The sequence below is a fragment of the Peromyscus californicus genome, unplaced genomic scaffold, assembly GCF_007827085.1.
Source record: "Peromyscus californicus insignis strain IS unplaced genomic scaffold, ASM782708v3 Scaffold_7__1_contigs__length_154581171, whole genome shotgun sequence".
NCBI classification, from domain to species: domain Eukaryota; kingdom Metazoa; phylum Chordata; class Mammalia; order Rodentia; family Cricetidae; genus Peromyscus; species Peromyscus californicus.
The window spans coordinates 23,309,670-23,331,715 of record NW_026294595.1 but is presented as its reverse complement, the minus strand read 5'-3'; the positions used below and the strand labels follow the sequence as shown (position 1 = coordinate 23,331,715).

General features: G+C 39.7%; 1 long non-coding RNA gene across 1 annotated transcript in view; it reads right to left on the bottom strand.

The window, feature by feature from the left end:
* Nucleotides 1–22,046, bottom strand: part of LOC128102020 (uncharacterized) — a 97,423-nt gene that overhangs the window by 25,141 nt on the left and 50,236 nt on the right. Inside the window, exon 2 of the long non-coding RNA XR_008215300.1 lies at nucleotides 2,060–2,128. This is a non-coding gene — a long non-coding RNA (uncharacterized LOC128102020). The remainder of the gene's footprint in view (nucleotides 1–2,059; nucleotides 2,129–22,046) is intronic.

Sequence of the window (22,046 nt, the reverse complement as noted above, 5' to 3'; positions counted from 1 at the left end):
TAAGCGCCAAAGGAAACCTGGGCGGGAGCTATTCTGGGAGATCTGCCTTTGATCTGGTTGCTAGGAAAAAGCCCGGCTTTTGTCTGGAAGTATTCTGAATGGCTCCTTCAGTCAGAATGAGGCCTGCAGGTCACTGTCTGAATGAAGTGAAGAGGATTTTTTTTTTTAACGCTAAAAATGAAGTTGTCGCTGTATGCCGCAATAAAGCTGGAGAGAGCGACTGTATTGCCATGCCATGGCAGCGGCTCTTTGCTACAACTTAAAGCTCCAAGGTATATTGTGAAAATCAGTGGAGCATGCTCACAGATCAAATATATGCAAATATCCCTCAGTGGCACATATGTTCCTAGAGACCTTCCCCTACACCTGCTTTTCAAATAAAACCTGTTTCAGATTCAAAGCACACTTTGTTTTTATTAGTACAAATGTTCACTATCAAACAATTTTTAACCTTATAAATAAATAGAATGGCCTCACACCTAACTTTCCCCGACCAAACCAAAGTCGGTGGACCGTGTTGCTAACTACTAGTAATATTTCAAAAGTATTACAAAATACACTTGGAAGGGAGCCTTTAAATGCTTTTTCCCCCCTTCTATCTGTTGACTAATCTTGTTTAGGATAATGCAAGTACCTTTGTATAAGGACTTTGAGGACAGTATCTAATCTTCCCAGACCCTGCTAAGGTAGAAAAGGAGGACATCTTATCTCTATTCAACAGATGAGAGGACAGAGATGCAAGGAGGCTGAATGACAAGCTCCCATCTGAAGTGGCACATTCTGTACTGACGTAGGGAGAGACAGGACCAGGGCTGGAGTGTAACCCACCACTCATATTCCTGGTCCCTTTCAGAACCTGCATTATATTCTAGTGACCGCGATAGCTCTCTGTACATTCTTGGGAAAATGTGCAGCAGCTCTGAGGAGCAAGCCCTTGACCTTGGCACCAGTGAAATCAGGTGCAAATGAACAGAGCCACTGAATGAAAACCCAAGTAGCCTGAAGCAGAATGGGACAAACCAAGCCCCTTCTAAATCAGTCTGGAATGGGAAAGAAAGGGCTCTTTTTCACATTCATTACTTAATAAAACTTCATTAAGTTTTATTCTCTCTGTGGGTTTTCTAAATTTTATTTTGTTCTCCTAGCAAATCCTAAAATGTAAGCAGACACAAAAATAAGACAGAGCTAAAGAGGAAAAATGCATAAATAAACATTCACTTTTAAAGAACAAAATGAAAGAGGAGAAAATGAACAGAAGTTGAGAACTTGGAGCCCGTAGCAACACTGTTGAATGATTCTGCACTTGTATTTGTGCTGCATAGTAAAGGTAAGAAATGTCTAACAATGAAAGGGATCCCTCTCCAAATAATGTCAGACATCCTCTTTTAAAGAAAGTACCTTATTTCTTGGAGAAAGTTAGAGTGGAAATAAATTCAGACTCACAGGAGTCATGATCAGATGTTCCCCAAATGAACTAGGTGATAAGAGATGGCCACCTCAAGGAGGCTGGGGACAGAGGTATCTATCACACAGGAACACCTCCTCCAGTTTGAGCAGGAAAGCAGCCTGGGCTATCTCTTGGAATGCAATTACCCTGCAGATCACCAGGCAAAAAAATGCAGGAAGCCTAAAACAGACCTGCCTGCCAAAAGATACTTGGACAAGAAAGCAGAAATGTTTTCTAAGGAGTGTGACATCTCCTTTTACCTGCCTACTTACCCAAATCTCTTTTTGAACTTTTTATTCAGCTGTAGGAGATCTTTGGGCACTAAAAAAGTTTTGTAATTTTTCCTGAAAGGCACAAAGCAGATCTAGATTTTAGTATCAAATTAATGGATCCTGAACTCACAATCCAGGACTGTTAGTGTGTTAAAAAAACAGCTCTGAATGTGGAGAGAAACCAAATTGCCTTCCTGGATCCGTGTAATGGCAACAGGCTAACAGTACCAATTAGCCAGCTACACAATGGGTCTTCACGAACTGCCACCGGACCAAATCTGAGGAACTCCTACTGAGTGGGACCCAAACCTGGGGGCTTGTTCTGTCCTCAGTTACTCACCATGGCCCTGTGCAACCGTTCCAGCAACCCGCGAGGACTTGGCATGAATTTCGCAGTGTGTCGCCATGGCTAGGGCAAAGCAAGAGCCAAAAATGAATTAGGTAAAGACAGGAGGCTCCAGGCACAAATTCAGCAGGTGAATTTATTTGCAAATTACTCCTTTTAGCTTTCTCATGTGAGATTCTCTTTAGATACTTGGAAGAAAACTTTATCATTCTTAAAGCAATATCTGGTTTCAATAATTGGTTCAGAACCAATCAGGCAAAAAATAATAAGGGAGTCCTTTTTTAAGTCATTATGCATTTATGATGGTATTATTGGTTTCAATGATGAGAATATTATTGTTAGGACTGAGTTGAGTTAAGCCATTTTATTTTCTTGGAGATTTCTCTATCATTTAATTGATTTACCTTATTCCTTCTGCCCCAACACACTAGTTTTCTGTGTTCTTCTTGCTCTTTGGATTAATTTGTGTAAAAGCCTTCTGCAAAAGCTATCTTTTGGGACCCACAACCTCCTCTGTGAGCATTTGATAACACATGACATTCTACTGAAGTGTAAGTCCATCAGAAATTAGACACTAGATCATAGTTTTGATATTTTGGGAGGCTGACAAAGTACTAATAGCTAAGGCAGTGATCCTCTGCTCTGGTTTGGTAGTAGCCTGGAGTATCTCCAAGTACCTCCTAGATGGTGAAAAAAAAATTACAAAACAATATCTGGAGAAAATTAATTAGAGTTTATCCTAATTTGAAATGTGAAAAAAAAATCTGCTGTTAGACATAGGAAGTGTGTCACAGTGGGACTTGGAACTTTGTGAGAAAACAAGCAACAATAGTCATTGAAACTCCTCAAAGCTTAAAATCCAGTATGTACTCCAAAAGTTAAAAGAAGAAGAAGAAAAGAAACTCTATTCTTGTTCTTAGGAAGTTCAATTCTAACACATACCTTATGACACACTCAGAAAGGAACTAAGACAAAACCCATTCCAGGACATTTCCTCTAAAAGAATGCAAATAAGGCGTGCCGCATACTTTCATGAATAAAATAAACTCGATAATATCTAATAACGCCATGACGCTATTCAATGTGCCTAAATTACAGTTGTACTAAGAAATGAGAAAATCTCTGGAATGGGACCAGGATTGCTTTTTAATTGTCCATTAGAAAAAGGCAAAAAATAAAATCACCGGCAATGATTTCCTTTAAGATCGTTCACCTTATTTTTGAAATGCAAAATCAAAAACACACTGTGAGGCTGAGGGATCCAAGCAGGCAGCTGTCTGCTCTCCTCAGCTCAGACATAGCAGCTACAGTAAACCCACAGTGCCAGCCTGAGCCTGGCCGGGCAACTAGCAGTGCCCGTAACAAAACCTTCACTTTTCAGTGTCCAGTGAGCCCACTGAGAATCTCTCTCTCTCTCTCTCTCTCTCTCTCTCTCTCTCTCTCTCTCTCTCTCTCTCTCTCTCTCCCCCCTCCCCCTTTTCTTCTGAATTGAGGTCTTACTATTTAGGGATTTCTTCCATTATGTGATATATTCCCAAAGCCCCTGAAAAACAATGACAATTTTATTTTCACATTAAAATTCCTCTCCCAGGGCCATATTCCATGAATGAATGGCTTGTAAGACACACCGCTAATAATAAAATCTGCCAACTGTGCCAACACAAGTGGAAGAAAAGCCCAGGAAAGCTGAGGCTGGCCAGAGAGTGTCTCCCATACCTACAGTGGCTGACGCCTTCCAAGAAAGCTGTGGAGTCGCCTGCTTATTTACGTGCGTGCTCGCCAGGAAGGTATTACTTTTAAAAAGTGAAAATAAATAGCTCCTGCAACCCCTTCCTTGCCTTGAAATTACTATTTCTATTAGAAAATAAACTTGTAAACTCCATCTGTTAAGATGCTCGGGAATCAGACCCCACAGAGCATACCAATGTGCGTTGAAGGATCAATCCTAGACTGGCAAGGGAAGGAACTAGAAAGGAGAAGGCAATTCCCTTTCAGATTTAATGCCACTGTGAAAGGCTGCAGAAAAATCAAACACCACAAGAGTGATTGTGTATGTCACAAACTCAACTCATCTGCCACCCCCAACACTGGTACGCTGTGCTACTGTCACTGAATCATCTGGATTCCAGAGTGAACGCAGCCTGAGCTCTCCCACCCAGTGGACTAGCCAAGACCTGGTTTTGTTTGTTTGTTTGTTTGTTTGTTTGTTTTTCATCTCAGGCTAGTCTTCTTTCCTCTACAACAACCACAACATCACCATCACCAAAAGACTTTTAATCCATTTATTTACCCACCATCAATAAGCTGGTATGTAAAAAGAAAGCAATTTAGCTAACGTAGAGAAATCCCTATATAATTTACCCTATTCTCTATACCATCTACTGCACAATGCATGAGCTTCTCCCTGTTGCCACATTCTCACTCACTCTTCACCCCCCTTCATTTCACAAATACTCACTGAGCACCTACTATGTTCAAAGCACTTGGTTGGCACAGACTGTTCAGCACCAGATAAGACCAAGGAAATCTCCTTCTCCAGCTTTAATTCTCATAGTGATGTGGAGACAGAAAGACAACTCACAGACGCTTCAAATTCTAAACTTCAAAAGCATTATCAAAGAAAACACAATTTAGGGGAAAGAAATAAAGACTGAATTGCGGAAATTTACTTTTCCAAAATATGAAGACAGTGACCTGCTTCCTAAGAAATGACAAAAGGGAGCCAGGGCTAGCACGTTGGCTCAGTTGGTAAAGGCACTTTCTGACAAGGCTGAAAACCTGAGTTTAATCCCTGAGACATGGACCTACATGGTGGAAGAAGAGAACAAACTTATGCAAGCTATCCTCTGACCTCTACACATGTGTAGGATGCACACATCCATGGATATACTTGCACACACACACACACACACACACACACACACACACACACACACATTATTTTTCAATGGCAAAAATGAAGTAGTCACGACACAGCACTGAAGTTTATTTGCCCAGGGAAGAAGTGGACACTTCAGCTCTTTTTTTAGAGAGGGACTCAGAAAAGAAAAGAGAGTAGATAAAAACGTCCCGAGGTGAGCTTAAGAAAGAAGCCAGAAGCATACTGAATTAAGTAAGCCTGGAAACTTGAGGCTCTTAGGGGCTAAAATTTATTCTAAACATAGTGGTCAGCCTGCCGGGGATGTGAGACATGGAAGTGCCTTGGCATGACAGTGGTGTTGGCTCCCTGAAGAAGCAAATGAAGAAGGACAGCAAGGCAGGAGATGTTTTCAACTGAGAAGGGAAGGCGGGCATAATAAAGTTGTCATAACTTGTATTTTTTGAGAAGATGGTGGGCTGTTAAGTATAATGCAGACACTTGTAGGGACTGGAATTTCTCAAGAGGTAGAAATTCACTTATTTAACGTTATCCTCCTTCAGGCCCTGGACTCGTGGGAAGTAATTTCGTAGCTCTGTGTAGCTCTTTCCTATCTCCTATTATGTCCCTCTCATGGGACACGCTCTTGGGTAAATACCAAAACTTGTCCTCTCCTTCTCAGGCTAAAGAGGTGGGGAAAGAGGCCAGAGGAAGTAGCTGCCTTAAAAAGCGATCAGGATTCAGGAAGGCAACACACCTGAAGTCATCATTGTCTTGAGTGAAATAAGGACTGTCACTCTTCTGAAGTGCCTTGGCCTTGCTTGTAAAAGTGGCAGCCATCTTTCCAGTATGGTTGTGCTCTCTGAGGGGAGCCTGACACTCCCATGCCTTGAAAATATAGTGCATTTTGTATGTTCATATTCCTCATAAATAAAATCCCTCTGAAGATTTAATGAAGCCTTCTTCATCTCTATATTTGGAAGATATTTTATTGACTTTTGTTGTGAAATGCTGAACATAAAACAACCAATTTTTAAAAACATTTTTATAACTTCTACCCAACTAGATTGAATCCCCTTAAGGTTGAACTACTTTTATTCCCCACCTTACAATTCCATTTTTATAATATATAGCTGTGTATGTGTGTAAATACACATGCCACATAGAGAGATATGTATGTATCTCTGCATATAAACTATTGTCCATTTTAAAGTTTTCCTGAGTTAAATTCTTGAACAAATAATATAAGTGATGCATTGTCTTGCTGAAGTCACCAGGGATGCTTCTATTTAAAAAGAAAAACATCTTGCCGGGCGGTGGTGGCGCACGCCTTTAATCCCAGCACTCGGGAGGCAGAGCCAGGCGGATCTCTGTGAGTTCGAGGCCAGCCTGGGCTACCAAGTGAGTTCCAGGAGAGGCGCAAAGCTACACAGAGAAACCCTGTCTCGAAAAACCAAAAAAAAAAAAACTTTAAAAAGAAAAAAAAATCTCTTCATTTGCTGTGAACAGAAGGAATTACAGCAGCAAGGAACCACTCTAGCTCACAAGACTTGGGGAATCTGAAGACCAGAGTAAGACGGGGTGTTCCTGCTGGTGACATGTGTCCATCAACATCAATTAATATTTCTTGTACAAGGTGTGGGTATGGGCCACGAGGCAGGGCATTCTGTACATGTCCTTTAAACATAAAGACCTTATGTCTGCTTTTTCTTATATCAATAAAGAATGTTCATGCAAAATGTATGTGCTTACACCTTTAATTCTAGGGAGGTAGAAGAGGCAGGCAGATTTCTGTGATTTCAAGGCCAGCCCAGTCTATATAATGACTTCCAGACAGCCAGGGATACATATCATGAGACTCTGTTGCTATATGTATATGTTGCTATATGTATTGCTCATGACCACAGTTAATAATAAGCATTGATGGTGCCACAGGTTTGTGAATAGTGTAGAATCTCATTGCATGTAAGAAAGGAAACCTTATCAAACATATAGGTATTTGCTGACTTTAAGATATCACAGGGACAGAGTTTTGTGAAGACATAAAGGGGAAGTGTATGGATATGAAACTAAATCGACAGCGGTCAGAGTTTACCTTTTTCAAAACTAAGCACCAATGCTAAAAGCGCATGTTTGGTCAGGTGAGGCTGCAGGTGTAATCCCAGCAGTACCAAAGCTATGTTAATGTGCAGGCTGGACATCTCTGTTCACAAAACATCACCTATGCTAAATAGGAGGGGTTTTTTTTCTAAATAGGATTTTCTATCATCTCCATGAACATGATTTTATTATATTCCTTGTTCCTAGGTAATCACATACCAAAGTAATTATAAATGTAATTTTTACCATCCTACATAAAGAAGAGCATTTTTCACCAGTAATGAACTAATGTTAAAACTCCAGAGCAATTACACCATCTATAATTCATTACAGCTCTCTCTGTTCATTCAGGTTTTCCTCCTTACCTACCTTCACTTTTTTCCATTCCCCTCCCTTTGCTCTCCTGCATGCTTCCCCATTTGTAAACAATTTGGTGGTCTCTCTTAGCTGACAGGCTGCATCTTCAGCCTCTAGTCAGCAGCTACCCTCTGGTCCACAGATTGAGACACTTAACTGCAGGAATCCTTGTCTCATCAACTAACTCATCTTTTCTCGGTTCAGTTATAGCACATACTTTTTTCATCAACTTCTGAAGAGACTAACAAAGACTTCTTCTCTCTTACACAGCAACACAAAACCCAGACTAATTTCTGATGCAGCACCCTTTACATTCTCAATATTTCTATGTCACAATCTGTGAAATATCCTGAATTATAATTTAAAAAAAAAAAACAAACAGTCCAATTCTGTGCAGAAAGTTCATCTCTCCTGCTGTCTGATTGAGAAACTAAAGCACACTCAATCTGAAAGAAATGGGTGAGGAAACCACCAAGATAACCATGAAATCCTGTTTCTTAATTTCTCCATGCTTCACTGTCTTTCATGGGTTCATATCTAGAACCGTATGGACTCATGCATGAATTCAGTTCATGTTTGGTCTTTTGGACTTTGTCTTTCTCTTTTTATCTTTCTTCCTTGCTATTCATACTTCTCCATTACTCATGATCAGTGGCAAAGCCCATCATTGCAAGTAAACACCTGTTCAGCTCTATTTGAAAGTAAAAATCCTCTCACACTTTGCATCTATCATTTGCTCTTGAGTGAGATTAGAAAAGCATATTAGCTCTTACTTCTCCTGGCTTCCTACCCTCCTCTTCAAGAAATAAAATGCATTCAAATCAAGGCATTTATGTTTCATCAAAAGTGGTTTGGGCCACTACTTTTGTTTGCCTTTTTACCTACTGAAAGTTGGAACGGGGAGAGTAGCCAGTGAAAGAGGCTTTTAAAAGAGAGACATGATATCAGAATAATTCCGTAATAATAAACCTTTCCCTACATGACTCAAAGCTGATTCTGAATTTAGAAGATGGAGTGCAATTCATTCTTAAAGTGTAAAATCAAGTAGGAAGCTTAAACTTTCAACTAGTTTACTTGTAAGCAGTAAGCTATCACAAAGACATATTTTGATTTGTTTTATTTGCTGTCCTATCTCTATGACTACAACAGTGTCTGCCATGTAGAAGGGGATTAAATCAACTAAGTGTGAAAGGAATGAGCTACTTTTTCTTAAAATACTGAAACTTATTCACTAGCTGCCAAAAGTAGGCTCCTTCATGCACAGAGTAGCATCAACCGTGTACTTGGCCCCAACTTCCTCCTCTTGCAGAGAGCCAATAAAAGAGCTATACTTTTTAACCTAAGAGTCAAAGTTATCAACCTATTGTTTCATGCTACTTTAAAATCTCGGATAATAATATTTGGTTATTTTTAGCTAATTTCTCTTATTTTGAACTAGAAAGAAGTATTAACAAAAACAAAGATTAAAAATAAAATCACCAACTCATAGCAGGAAAATGCATATCAAGAAGACCAAAACAGTGTGCAGATGCTGTGAGATAGCCTCCCTATAGCACAAACTGGATCCTGCTGTTAGCACTCAGGTGTGTTACATCAACCCCACACAGACCCATCAATGTAAAAGAAATGAGTAGAAGGATGGGCATGGTGGCACACTCCTTTAATCTCAGAACTTGGGAGGCAGAGGCAGTGGTTCTCTGTGAGTTTGAGACAGGCCTGATCAACACAGTGAGGTCCAGGAAAGACAGATTTACATAGTGAGACCCTGTCTCAAACAAAGCAAACAACCAAAAAAAAATCTTGGGACTGGAGAGATGGCTCAACAGTTAAGAGCACTGACTACTCTTCCAGAGGACCTGGGTTTGATTCCCATCTCACATATGGCAGCTCATAACCATCTGTAACTCCAGTTCCAGAGAATCTGATACTTCTTCTGACCTCTATGGACACCTGCGTGCACATGGTTCCCTTCTATAAACTCAGGCACATACATTTACACATAAACTTAAATAAATAAATCTTTTATAAAAAAGAAAAGAAAAAGAGAGAAAGAAAGACAGAGAGAGAAAGAAAGAAAGAAAGAAAGAAAGAAAGAAAGAAAGAAAGAAAGAAGAAAAGAAAGTAGAATTTGAAGACAGTACATAAGAGAAGAAACTTTTTTTAAAGCTGTAAAGCAATACATGCATTTTTGGTAAAACAATAAACCAGAAGATTTAAAAAAAATCAAGCCGGACGGTGGTGGCGCACGCCTTTAATCCCAGCACTCGGGAGGCAGAGCCAGGCGGATCTCTGAGTTCGAGGCCAGCCTGGGCTACCAAGTGAGTTCCAGGAAAGGTGCAAAGCTACACAGAGAAACCCTGTCTCGAAAAACCAAAAAAAAAAAAAAAAGAAAAAAAATCAAAATATAGCAATGTTCAACTCTCAATGGTGAGATTATAGGTGAGTTTATTCTTGCCTATATTTTCTGTATGTCCAAACATTACACAGTACGTATATAAAACTAGAGCAGTCATAAAGAAAACAATATACATTTTTAAGTCACCAAAAAAAAATTGAGACAATGGGGTGGTGAGAAGGCTCAACAGTTAAGAGCACTTGCTGCTATTGCAGAGGACCCAGCTCAGTTACCAGCACCCATGTGGCAGCTCAAAACGAGCTGTAACTGCAGATATGATGCCCTCTTCTGGCCCCTACATGCAACAGAAATGCACATGATACATGCAGGCAAAGCACACTTACACACACACACAAAAAAAATAAAAATAAATGTCTTTTTTTAAAAAAAAAAAAGAAAGAAAAGAAAAAGAAAAATGAAGAGAGAAAATCATGGGTTAGATGGAGCAAAGATAAAGGATAAAGATTATAGACGCACAAACACAAGACTCTAATAACCATTTATTTACAGAAACATTCTGTAAACACACAACAGGTTTTGTTTCACATTTCAGATGCATATATTTGTACACACACATACAAAGGTATATACTCAGTCACAGGGAGTTTTACTCATAATAGTGATGACAAGGCTCATGCAAATAGTATGAAAGCAAACACTCAGACAATCAGGCTATTGTTTAAAGCAGTAACACCTACATGGTAGTCATAAATAAAAATAGAGAACATGAACAAGAGGAGAGAGGAACATGTCTTCCCCAAAAGACAAGCATCCATATTTAGTGAAGTCAAGCATGAAGGTACACTTGTTGTCCGAGCTTTCAGGAGGCTGAAGGAGGAGTCTAACTTGAGCCCAAGTGTTCAATATTGGCCTTAGTAACAATGTGAAAATCAAAGCTTGCAAGAGAGAAAGAGATGGAGACAGAGAGACGGAGTGAGTGGAGACCAGGCTGAATCGTACAAGACACTGTGCGCTCAAGTTGCTCCTCTTGCAGGTGAGGGTAAAGTGGTCAGAAATTAAAAGTATTGTTAAGAAATCTTTAGCTCTGTTTGTTCCACAAGACTGACTAGAAGTTTCTCTAACATCTGTGCATCTTGACGGATTCAAATTACTTGGGAGAAGACAAACCTTAAACTTAGTTAACTTCTTTGACCCATTCTATGGTCAAAAAGCTGTAATACACATGAGATATGTAATATATAATATAGCTGTAATTTCCAATTAGCTGACAGACATAGTTTCCCTCTTTCTGGTCAGTAAATAAGAAATCAGCATTATCTGCAGTGTAGGATACAGTCCCTGTCAGATATCACAATTGAAACACAAAAGGAACATCCATCGGGAAAACATGATTTTACTTCAAGGAATTGCTGTACTAGTGAAATATTGGGTGTGATCGTACATGCCACGGTTATCCAGGGGAGAGATTTTAGGTTCTTCAAGTCACAGAGTACAGACTCTGTCTCCCTTGGATCTCCTGACAGTGGCTTGCACATACACATATCTAGAATTCAAATATTTGGAGTTAATTCATATAGTCACACTTTTACACTGATAGAAAAGTATAAACAATCCCATCTTCCATTCAAGATAGAAGCTCCTACCAAGCTGAACCGCCTCCTTATACAGTATTACAACTAGCAAGCACAGCCAAAGGGCACAATTAATGAGAAGTAAGGCCAACTTCAGTCTTCCACCAGAAACACTAAAAATACAGTGTCTGCTGTGTGCTGCCTAGTGAACATCACACTTTACAGCCATTTCTATTTCTTTGGGTTCCCAATGCTGTCCTGTTCTAGCTAGTGGCCTTGGGTGGCAGGTAAGCAAAGTTGGAAAATAGTAGAAACCCTCCTTCAATGGTGCCAGAGTATGTATATTAAGTTTAGGGACATCAAACTTCCATTCACTCAGAGAGGATGAAGATGACCTGGTGTGAATGCAGGGGGAGGCCTGGGAACCCTGCTTCACTGTGTCTTGCATCAGAGCAAATTCTGATAGAGTTCAAAGCAGGATCATTACCAGTTCGATGTATTTGGTGCATTCTCTCGTATTCATTCATTCGCTCTTTCTTTCTTCCTCCCTCCCTCCCTTCCCTTTCTCCCCCTCCCTTCCTCCCTCCCTCATTCTCTCCCTCCCTCCCTTCCTCTTTCCCCATGAGACCAAAAGAATGCACAAAGTTGGTGAGAGGTGGCAGAGAATACACGAAGTTGGTGAGAGGTGGCAGAGATCAAAAGGCAGAATCACCAACTCGTTCCAAGGTGTTAGCCCTGGGACTGTACTGTTACTCTCAATTCCACCCACAGCCTTTTATTTTCTATCTCTTTCTCCCCTTCCTGACACCTTTACCTACAATGACATTCACACACACACACACACACACACACACACACACACACACACACACACTCACAGCCCTCTGACTCAAAATTTGACTTGGTTTGTGAGTGGTTTCACAGTCAAGAATTAATACCACATCAGGATCTACTTCAAATGTTCTTTTTAACTAAAGCTTTGACTGACAAAGCGTAGGGCAGATACAAGTACTGGATGGAATTCTTTCTACCAAGATGTTCACCAAAGATTTCAGAGTAACTCTTTGCTGGCAGTTCCTCTTTATTCTCCACGTCTCAGAAACCTGTAAAACCCAACTGCATGTCAAACAACACCAAAGTTTGGAATGAACAGCAGTGCACCCTGTGAGTAGAGAGCCACATGCTTGTTGGAGAAAATAATCTTTAAATATCAGTATGACCTCCCAAATCTGATCTTTCTTTCCTCTCATGTGGCTTACTGTTGCACGGTGTTTGCCTGCATTCATCTGGACAATAGACTCTGCCCTGTATCATCCTTCTGGTGTGTACTGAAGAGATGTGAAGGGAAATGCTAAAGGGAGCTCAAAGATGGCCAGCTGTTAAGTTTGTGTTCAGCAACCAGGCAGCCATAGCCTTCTGCTATCCCTGAAAGTCAAGCAACACCCTATTGCTTCCCCACCAAGATGAACTCCTGCTTCCTGAAGAGGATTTCTGAGGTAGAAGGCAGAGGTGGTGAAGAAAAAAAAAATGGGGGAGCTGCAAAGTCCAATCTGTCAAGCTCCATTTTAGAAGAAAGGCAAGGCGAAAAGGGAACGTGTTTAGCATGAGCCATTTCCTGCACTCAGGAGGGAAGAAAGCGTGCGAGGAGCCGCGTGCAGGAGGAGATCCGCACTGGTTTATCTCTGACCTGCAGCTTAGCCCCAGTGTCTCAGCTGCCAAAAAGCTCCCATTCAACGTTGTGCTGAGTTCATCAATGCTCCACGTGTCAGGATCCTAACAGGAAAAAGCAGGACAGACAGTCCCTCCATTCAACTGCCTGGGGACCCCATGACAACTAAAATCCCCTCGCAGACTGTCCATATCAACCTTCGGCAGGTCAGAGCCCACAACCCCTTCAGAACCACAGGCTCAGGCCCACACCCTTTCCTCTTGTCAACATTGTCACTTTAAACAGAACATCGAGCCTTATCACGGAACCTGGAGTAAGTATGACAATTAAGATGGATTGCAAAGCCTGCTTGTGCTTCACAATTAACAATCGCTTGGCAGCAGGCTCCACACAACTGTTGGGGGGTATGGCAAGAACTTTATCCCCGCTTAGTGCTGCATTAGCATATTTAGTAGGCTGCAAGACATAATTCCTGAGATATGAACATATTTTTGTCTTTTCAAAAAATCTGCAATTAAGCTATAATATGGAGAAACTGCACCAGGCAATCAGTGTGCAAATACCACGATGGAGTTGGGCAAGGTGGGCCAGCACAGAAAGGTCCTCTAGCATTGCACACCTCCTGCACCAGGCTCCTTCCAGTGCCCCGGAGGAAAAGGCCACAGTGGCCCCCCACGGCTGGCATCTGATGCATCTCTGGAAGCCCCAGCTACGTGCTTTCACATTTCACCCAGCACGTTCTCAAAAGCAGATCCTGGTTTGAGGCTCCTGGTCACTTAGCAAACATTTCACAGAAGGTATTTTCTTGATTCTGCGTCTCTGAGTCGTAGAAGATGCTGATAAAAACCAAAAGGTATTTCATTCCACAAACATGAAGTCTCTTCCTCAAACTCTCCGCTGTTTTTCCTTTGCAGTTGACACACCTTCCCATGGAAGGACTGGAGTCCTGGTGCACCAGTTTACCGCAGGCTCTAAGACAACCAGCCCAGCTAAGCTGCCTGGCTTCTCCAGTGTACTCACTGCATTGGTTTGGACCTGTGGTCCAAGGGTGACCTGGGTGGAGGCTGAAGAGGGAAAGAAACAGAGCCAGATCTTTCTGAGATAGCCAGGACTTTGTCTTTCTTGACATCTGAGTTTCAAGAAGCAGGATATCCTGCCAAATACATTACAGTTGGGAGACCCACCTCTGTGACAAAGACACTGCTTAGGCTGGAGGTCTCAGGGGAAATAGATGTAGGAGACTCTGGGCAAGAAACCTCGCCCTTACTAGGTACCTCCTCGTAAGAGAAAATACACACAGAAGTTTAGGTGAGCCGCTCCCAGCTGCATAAACTCAAGCATATGAAAGTAACAAATGTGATGTAGCACACAAAGTCTTTCTTTACAAAACCAAAAGAATAGCAGATTAAGGCACCTGGCAGTCTTGGCACGCCGAAAGAAAATCTTAGCTGTGACAAAACAAAACAGGTGTACAGGTATAAAACTTTTGCTTTCCAATAATGCCCCACTCTTCACTGGAATGCTTTGACAGGTGCAGAAGTTCAAGTTACAGTGGGGAGGTAGCAAATAAATACACAGCATTAGCGTCTGACGTGCTCGCTGAGCACCCGGGGATGTTAATAACTGGCAAGGTACACTAATCTCTGATTGCAACATTTGGTTTACCTTAATCTGGAGGGACAGCTGTATTAAAGAGGGAATTATACTAATCAGTTCAAGGCCCTTGCATATAAAACTTCCCATTAGGCTTAAAGTACACCAGCTTATGCTCATTCTCTAGGAGCCTCGCATCTGGTTCTGAATACGGCTGCCTCTCATTTGCAAGGTACAAACTGAAAACAAGGGGGAGGGGCTGACAGTTGCTGGAGGATGGGTGATAGAAAAGGAAGCTACTAATTCTTTGAAATTTTTAACAGCACAAAACTGGCTTCTAGGCATCTTAATACTAAAAGAAAAAGAAGAGGGGGGAAAGCATGTGTTATCAACCCTAGGCCATTTTTTCCTGTTACCGGAGGTGACCAACATAAAATAAAATTGATGATGTCAGTCAAAACCAGCTAAGCACAAAGCTTGGCTTTGTTATCTTAAGTCAGAAGGTATGATAGGCCATGCCATATGGCTCTAATCCGCCCCTATCTCCCATCACCTAACAGGAAACCTTCATGTAGCATGACCTTATTTGGCTGGTTCCAGGTTAGGCCTGCCCAAAGGGGATTTTTCTGTCTCTGCTCTATCCAAAGGTTTATGTTGATTTTTTTCTGAGCCCTGCAAACTATAAATCCGACTGATTACTCTGCACTCTTTTGCTTGACTGAGCCTTTACAATCAGACAACCCCGTTAACAATAAGCTCCTAATGAATCAAACATCTACAGCATTAGTTTCACCTAGCTGCCTCTTTCCCATGCATGCGCTGCTTTGTCAGACCTGGTTTGATGAGAAAAGCTAGTGACACTCGCTGCACCTATTGATCAACAATTCAGTAATGAGGGGCATAACAAAAATTACCTAAAACAACCTGATTAAAAATGACAAGCAAGGCTTACTCCTTGCTCTGTGGTGAAGGTAACCCTCATACTGTGCAGGAGAAATAATGAGGTAAAATAAAATCTTTCTATACCACGGGGTTCACTTCTGAATGTGGGTTCATGAAGAGAAGAAATTCTTCAGTAATGTTTTCAGTTCTTTCAGGTTTTGTGACCATCAATAATGTTAGGGGCTCCTAGGGCCCAGGATGCTTGTCTTTCACATTTCTGAAATGCTCTCCCCTGCTTTTTCTTCTAATGCTTTCTGGATAACCAAACTAATATTGAGATCTTCACATTCTTTCTCAAATGGGGGTTTAGTCATTGAGGAACTCAAGAGTTCAAGTGTGATAATTAGGGAAATACAATATGATCTAAAGAAAACTCCTAGGACACACACAAAAAAAATATTTTGAATAAAGTAGTAAAAAAAAGTTATGGATAATATCACCTCCTTAAAAAGAATAACTTAACATTACCATGGACATTGATTGGGATCACCCAGGGGACCTTTGTAACTTGGAAACAAGCTTATGCCCATGGGAGGCCAGGCTCTTGTGAAAGTTTGATTCAAAGACAGAAATGTGTGGGTTTTGCAATTGTGTGGCAGCCTGTTGGGAGGGTTTCCATCGGTGCACAGATGCACTTGAAAATCAAATATGGACATGGAGAATGTTTTTTGGAGATGGAAAATGAGTGCTGATGACATGTTTATACTTCGCAGATGGATCCAGTACAGAACCATTTTTTGTAAAGAAACAATATCCACCATTTGCTATTTTTTTTAACAACTACAAAATGGTGGCACAAAAAGTGAATATTCCCATCACATACACTCCACCTGTTCCTTGGTCTTACAACTGTCTTCCAGCCTGAATGTAATCATTGACTGTTGTAGTCTTATTTTTTCCCAAATGTTATCCAAAAGAATATGAAAAAAGAAATACAATACACAAAGACACTTGGAATAGCAAAATGGCTTGAAATTAATTTGCTACATATGAAAATTTGGAAGATGACAAATGCTATTAAGTAACAAATGCTGAATTTAATCCTGAAAGATGCATTTTCTTATTGGCACTTTTTCTCCTTAAATCTGGTACTCAATCAATTTTTTAATGTCTTCTTCCAAGTATCTAGAACGTTTCCTTTATTTCTTCCCTTGGCACACCAGTGGCCTCTTAGGTATCTAAACTCTGGAGGATGCAAACATTCAGCATGGGATTATTTTCACCTTATTGTTGACAAATATAAGCAACAAATGTTTTGTACTTCTAGATATCATTTATGACAACAGGAAAATGTACAACACATATAGGATGTATACTTTTTAGGATCATCCAAAACATGTAACTGACAAAGAGCATTATGGATGACGTTAGTTGCAGACTTTGTCTCGTCAATACATGTCAACATAATGAAATCCAGGTTTACTGCCATATCAGTAATGGCTGTGTTTCAGGTGTGAAATGTTGATGAATGTTAACTACTTCAAAGATGTAGGTATCATCGCATTATTTTTTTCATTGCATTATTTTTAAAAGAAATAGATATGAAATTTTAAGATATTTTGCTTTATACGGTACCTAAAGCAATATTTAAAAGAGGAATATCCCACATACATTTTCAGACTTGATAAATAAGTAATTTTACTTGTGCCAAGTTATATATTATATACTAATTTTTTCTTAGTACTGGCAAGTCAGACTAACTTCCCCTGATATTTCACTTATCTTACTGTAGGTTTTCATAATCAACTGAATTCCACAGTTGTAGTAGGAATCTTAAAGAGTCTTATTAATAAAATCAAACCCAGGGCCTGGTATTGGGGTGAATGCTGGAAGATCAGAGAAGCAGAACAAGCCACAGCCACCTCACCTTGTCAATTCCTCAGCTGATCCTGTTTCCTCAGACTGGAAGCCTCTCAGTCCTCATCCAGAATGAATCTCAGCTGAACTACTGCTCAAAAGCCTAAAAGCTTAACCAGCTCTAGTTCCTGGTCCTCACGCCTTATGTACCTTTCAGCTTTCTGCCATCACTTCCTGAGATTAAAGGCTCACTTCCTGGGATTAAAGGCGTGAGTCACCATGCCTGGCTGTTTCCAGTGTGGCTTTGAACTCACAGAGATCTGGGTGGATCTCTGCCTCCCAAGTGATAGGATTAAAGGTGTGAGTGCCACCATTTCCTGGCCTCTATGTCTGTCTAGTGACTGTTCTGTTCTCTGACCCCAGATAAGTTTATTAGTGTTCACAATATATTGGGGAACACAATATCACCACACACAGTCAACCTTTAGTTGATAATATTTTCATCCTAAGAATTTGTCTAAAGTTAAGAACTAGAAACAGAATATGAATCTCAGAAAATGATCAAACAGTCTGAGATTGTATAACAAAATCCTGAGACTATACAAAGCCGACACATTCTCTGAGCACAGTGTCTCCTGGCAGTGGATCAGGCTTCAATGTGCAGCTCAACAGTCTATAATTCTTACATCTTGTTATCATCCAGGAACTAATGAAAGACCATGCACACCTCTCTAGATAAAGCCTTGTTTTTGTTTTGGTCTGATCTCCAGTACATGTGAATAAGGTCAAAACATTTTATAAATCCTTAATTTTTGCTTACATGTGAAAAGAAAAAGTTTAAAAGGCTCATTATATTCTTAGAGTCTCATAGAAGATCTCATGACTCTAAGTTTGTTAAAATCGAAATGATTAAGAAAAATGAAAATATGTCTTCCCAATTACTGCTGTTAAACATCTTTCAACAAAAAACATAGAACAGAATTATAAAGGCTCAGAAATCTTATATTTTGACTCATTGATTTAAAATATTAAGGAAAGAAGCCTCAAGATGGGAAATTAACTACGGAAGTTCACATAAATGGACCATTTCTGAAAATCGTGTTTTCTGAGGCTTGCTTGACTCCATCAGACCACTCTGTTTGCATATTCTGCAATGACAGTTTATAATGGACCAGCTCTAGCCTGCCAGCCACTTACTCTTTGAGAAATACACCACTTCTCCACACTGCAGTGCTTAGAGAGATTGTACTCAGAGGATAAGTCAGTAATAAAATAAAAATGAATAAGCTTGAGTCTGCCAACACCTAAATTATTGCCTGGGTAAAAGGTTGACCCCTTTTAAAGGTCATCAGACAATTTTAGGTTTTGGTTTTGGTTTGATTTGGAGAAATTGGTTGTTTACTGTTTCTTGGCCCAGGGTCTCATAACCCAGGCCGACCTGGACACTAATCCTCTGCTTTCACCTCTCAAGGACTGAGATTATAGCATATACCACCACTCCCTGTGTCAGCCATTGGATCATTCGCTAAGAAACTAGTCATGTGATGATATCACCAGCTTCCTGGTGACAAGTACAAGTTAAGTAATGTGTACATATGCTGTTAACCAAAGTACACTCTAAATAAAGAGTTTTGGGGGTTGGGGTCAGTTATATTACTCCACACTGCTCTACCACCTACTGGCTATTCAGCCACATCATCACTGTGAAACTATTTACCATCGAAACATCTCTAAGAAGTAGACTTTAAGTCACATACGTATCTGTGACCCAAAAGAAAGAAATTCTGGTCTGTAGAATTCAGTGACTACCCAATATGAAGCAGGTAGTTAGATGCATCTGTAAGTAGGTAGGTTCTGACTCAAGTCTTTAAGAACCAATACCAATTTTTAGCTTACAGAAAAAAAAATGGTAGCTTTTCCTTGGAAAGTTAAATGACGTACCACGGTATGAATTGGAATAGATATTCTGAGGAAACTGAGAATTTGGATGATCAGTAAAGTATACAGAAAGACTCAGAGGTCCCAAGTTTCCATGAAAAAGAAGGAATACTAGTCAATATTCATAACTGCATATTCTCCTTGGAACACTGAATCACTTTCACATCTTCCTGTGATTTCTATTTTTATAATCTATGAATTATGAAAAGTATTTGACAGAAAATATGGTGTCTACAGCTCCATGGTTGTCTAGAACTTATTTGGAAAGGTGAATTTGAAATAGAAAATTATAGTTAACTTTTTATTTTTATTGTAAAAATAATGCATGTGCATCATAAATATATGAAAGTAAGTAAATACTAAATAAATACATTTAAATATTACTCCTATGATGCCATGTTAATTTACAGCCTTTGTAATTTTTCCTGTGCAAAATTACAACTATTTTTGCTAAATTACAAATATTTTATTACAAAGAAGTAATTCTTTTTATTTTACTACAAAGAAGAGGCCATGCTGTGCATGGCATCTTTTGACCTTACTTTTACTTTCTAAGAGTGTGTTTCGAATGTACTTTTTCCTGACTATAAAAACAATCATCTTCTTTGCCAACAGAGTAATCTAAGCTACCACCATCATTCACTTCCTCAGCTAGCAAACCATAGTAACTCATTCTGGCTGCTGTTCCTATCCATGCTTTCATCACAACCACGATGAACTATTTGAATACAACTCTGGTCCTGTCATCTGCTCTCATTTTCTTAAAATTCTTTGAAGAATTTTCATTGTCTATGTCAAGCTTTCTTAACATCAGCACTAGTGGCACTTTGAGCCAGATAATTCCTTGTTGTAATTCTTGCACTGTAGAAAGGTTAGCCACTCATTTGCCTCTACCTATGAAATGCTAGTAGCATCACCAACCTATGACAACCAAAAGTATCTCCAGACATTGCCAAATGTCCATTAAAAGCCATAATAGTTCACAGATGAACACCATTGGTCTAACTCAATAACCAGATCTTTAGCATGAACCACGGGGGCCTATATGCTGATCTAGAACTAGTTGGTTCTCTGGCATCAACTTAATTTTCTCTTCCTCTTCTTCTCTCTCTCTTTCTACTCCACAATAGTTTTTCTACTATTCAGTCTAAATTCATGAGTACCATCCTCTCCAAGCTTTTTACACATGCCACCTGATAGGTTTATCGTCCACCTCCCTTTTTGCCTACACAACTTCAACTCATCCTGTGGACTTCATTTGAAGAATTGCCTTCTGGGAGTCTTTCCTAACTCCCTCCCAAGGGCTGAATCTTTCACTGTGTGCTTTTTATGGAACTGTGGATCTTTCAGACTTGTCATCTCTATCTCTACATGAATATTCATTAGTATGATTATCCACTGCCTATCTATTCTTCTCTAGACTGGAAACTCTGTGAACAGGGGGTAGGCATCTTGACAATCTCAACATTTAGGAAGAGTGTTAGTAAAAACCTGATGAATAAAATGGTTGCCCAGAATCACTGTCTCTGATGTAAAAATTGCCCTGATGAGTTCTGCTCCCATTGGTTATGTAACTACAAGGTATGCTTTATTTTTCTGGGTCATTTGTCCAGTTTGTATTTACTCATACAGTAGCTGCTGTGATTTATAAACCTTAATCCCAATTAGAGTTCATGCATAAGCGTTGGTCTAAAACTAAACATGCAATAAGCATATTCCTTTTTATTGTTTACATTTTAAATTTTTCATTAGCATTCAGCCAATTGAATAACAATATATAGGCAAAGATATTTGGCTCTCATATACAAAAAAAGGCACAAAAAAATCACATGAGAAGGATTTTAATCATTTATACACATTTTGAGAGTCTTTTAGTTTGTATTGAATCCACCCTCAAATACGCCCATCCCAAATGCAGCACAGAAAACCATGAGATGTTTCTTTTATAGGCTTGCAGCACTGCGAGCTCCAGTTTGCTTGGCCCATAGCTCCCGTTGATCACCATTAAAGATCCTAATCTGGATTTATGACTTTTGACTGCTTTTTCCCAGTTGTGATGGCCTAGGACAAGTGTAATCTGTTCTCTCACTCTTAAATAACTCCACTTACTACAGTTGCCATGAGAAACCCAATAGTAACTCCAAACAGGTACTTGCATCTGCTCATCTTTATGTATTGTTCAAAATCAACAATTTCAGGAAGGTTATAGAAAATGTTATATCATTGCAATCCTAATGGTAATAGTAATTTGAACAAAATGTAAGTTCTATCAATAAAATGTCAAGAAAGATTTGAGTAAGTGAACCCCTAACTCTACTTCAGCAAATGCAATGGGGTAAAAATGCTAGATTTATAAAATCAGTCCCAAAATACGGCTACGGACAGTTCCTAAAAGACTTTTAAATTGTAATATTTTTCAAATGCATTAATTGTTCAAGATGTGAAAATCTGAAAAGAATTACCACGGATGGGTTCTCAGTTCCCCCAAGCTTCGTGATGGGTCACTGTCTTCTCCACCCTTCCTGAATAGAAAATGGACCTTGGAACTTCTGGTAGTCTTTCTTTGCCTGCGAAAGTTCTTGTTGACAGCAACCAACTTCTGTACATCACATTTTCTGCCTATTGTAACATCAAATGAAATCTTTCTACTGCCCTTTGTCTCCTGTAGATTTAAATTAACCTAAGTCACCATATTTGAAAACCATATTATAACAGTCCAAATACTATATCTTAAATTACATAAAACACTACTAAGATTTTAATTTTTTCAAATAACAAGTCATCTTGAAATACACCTTGAC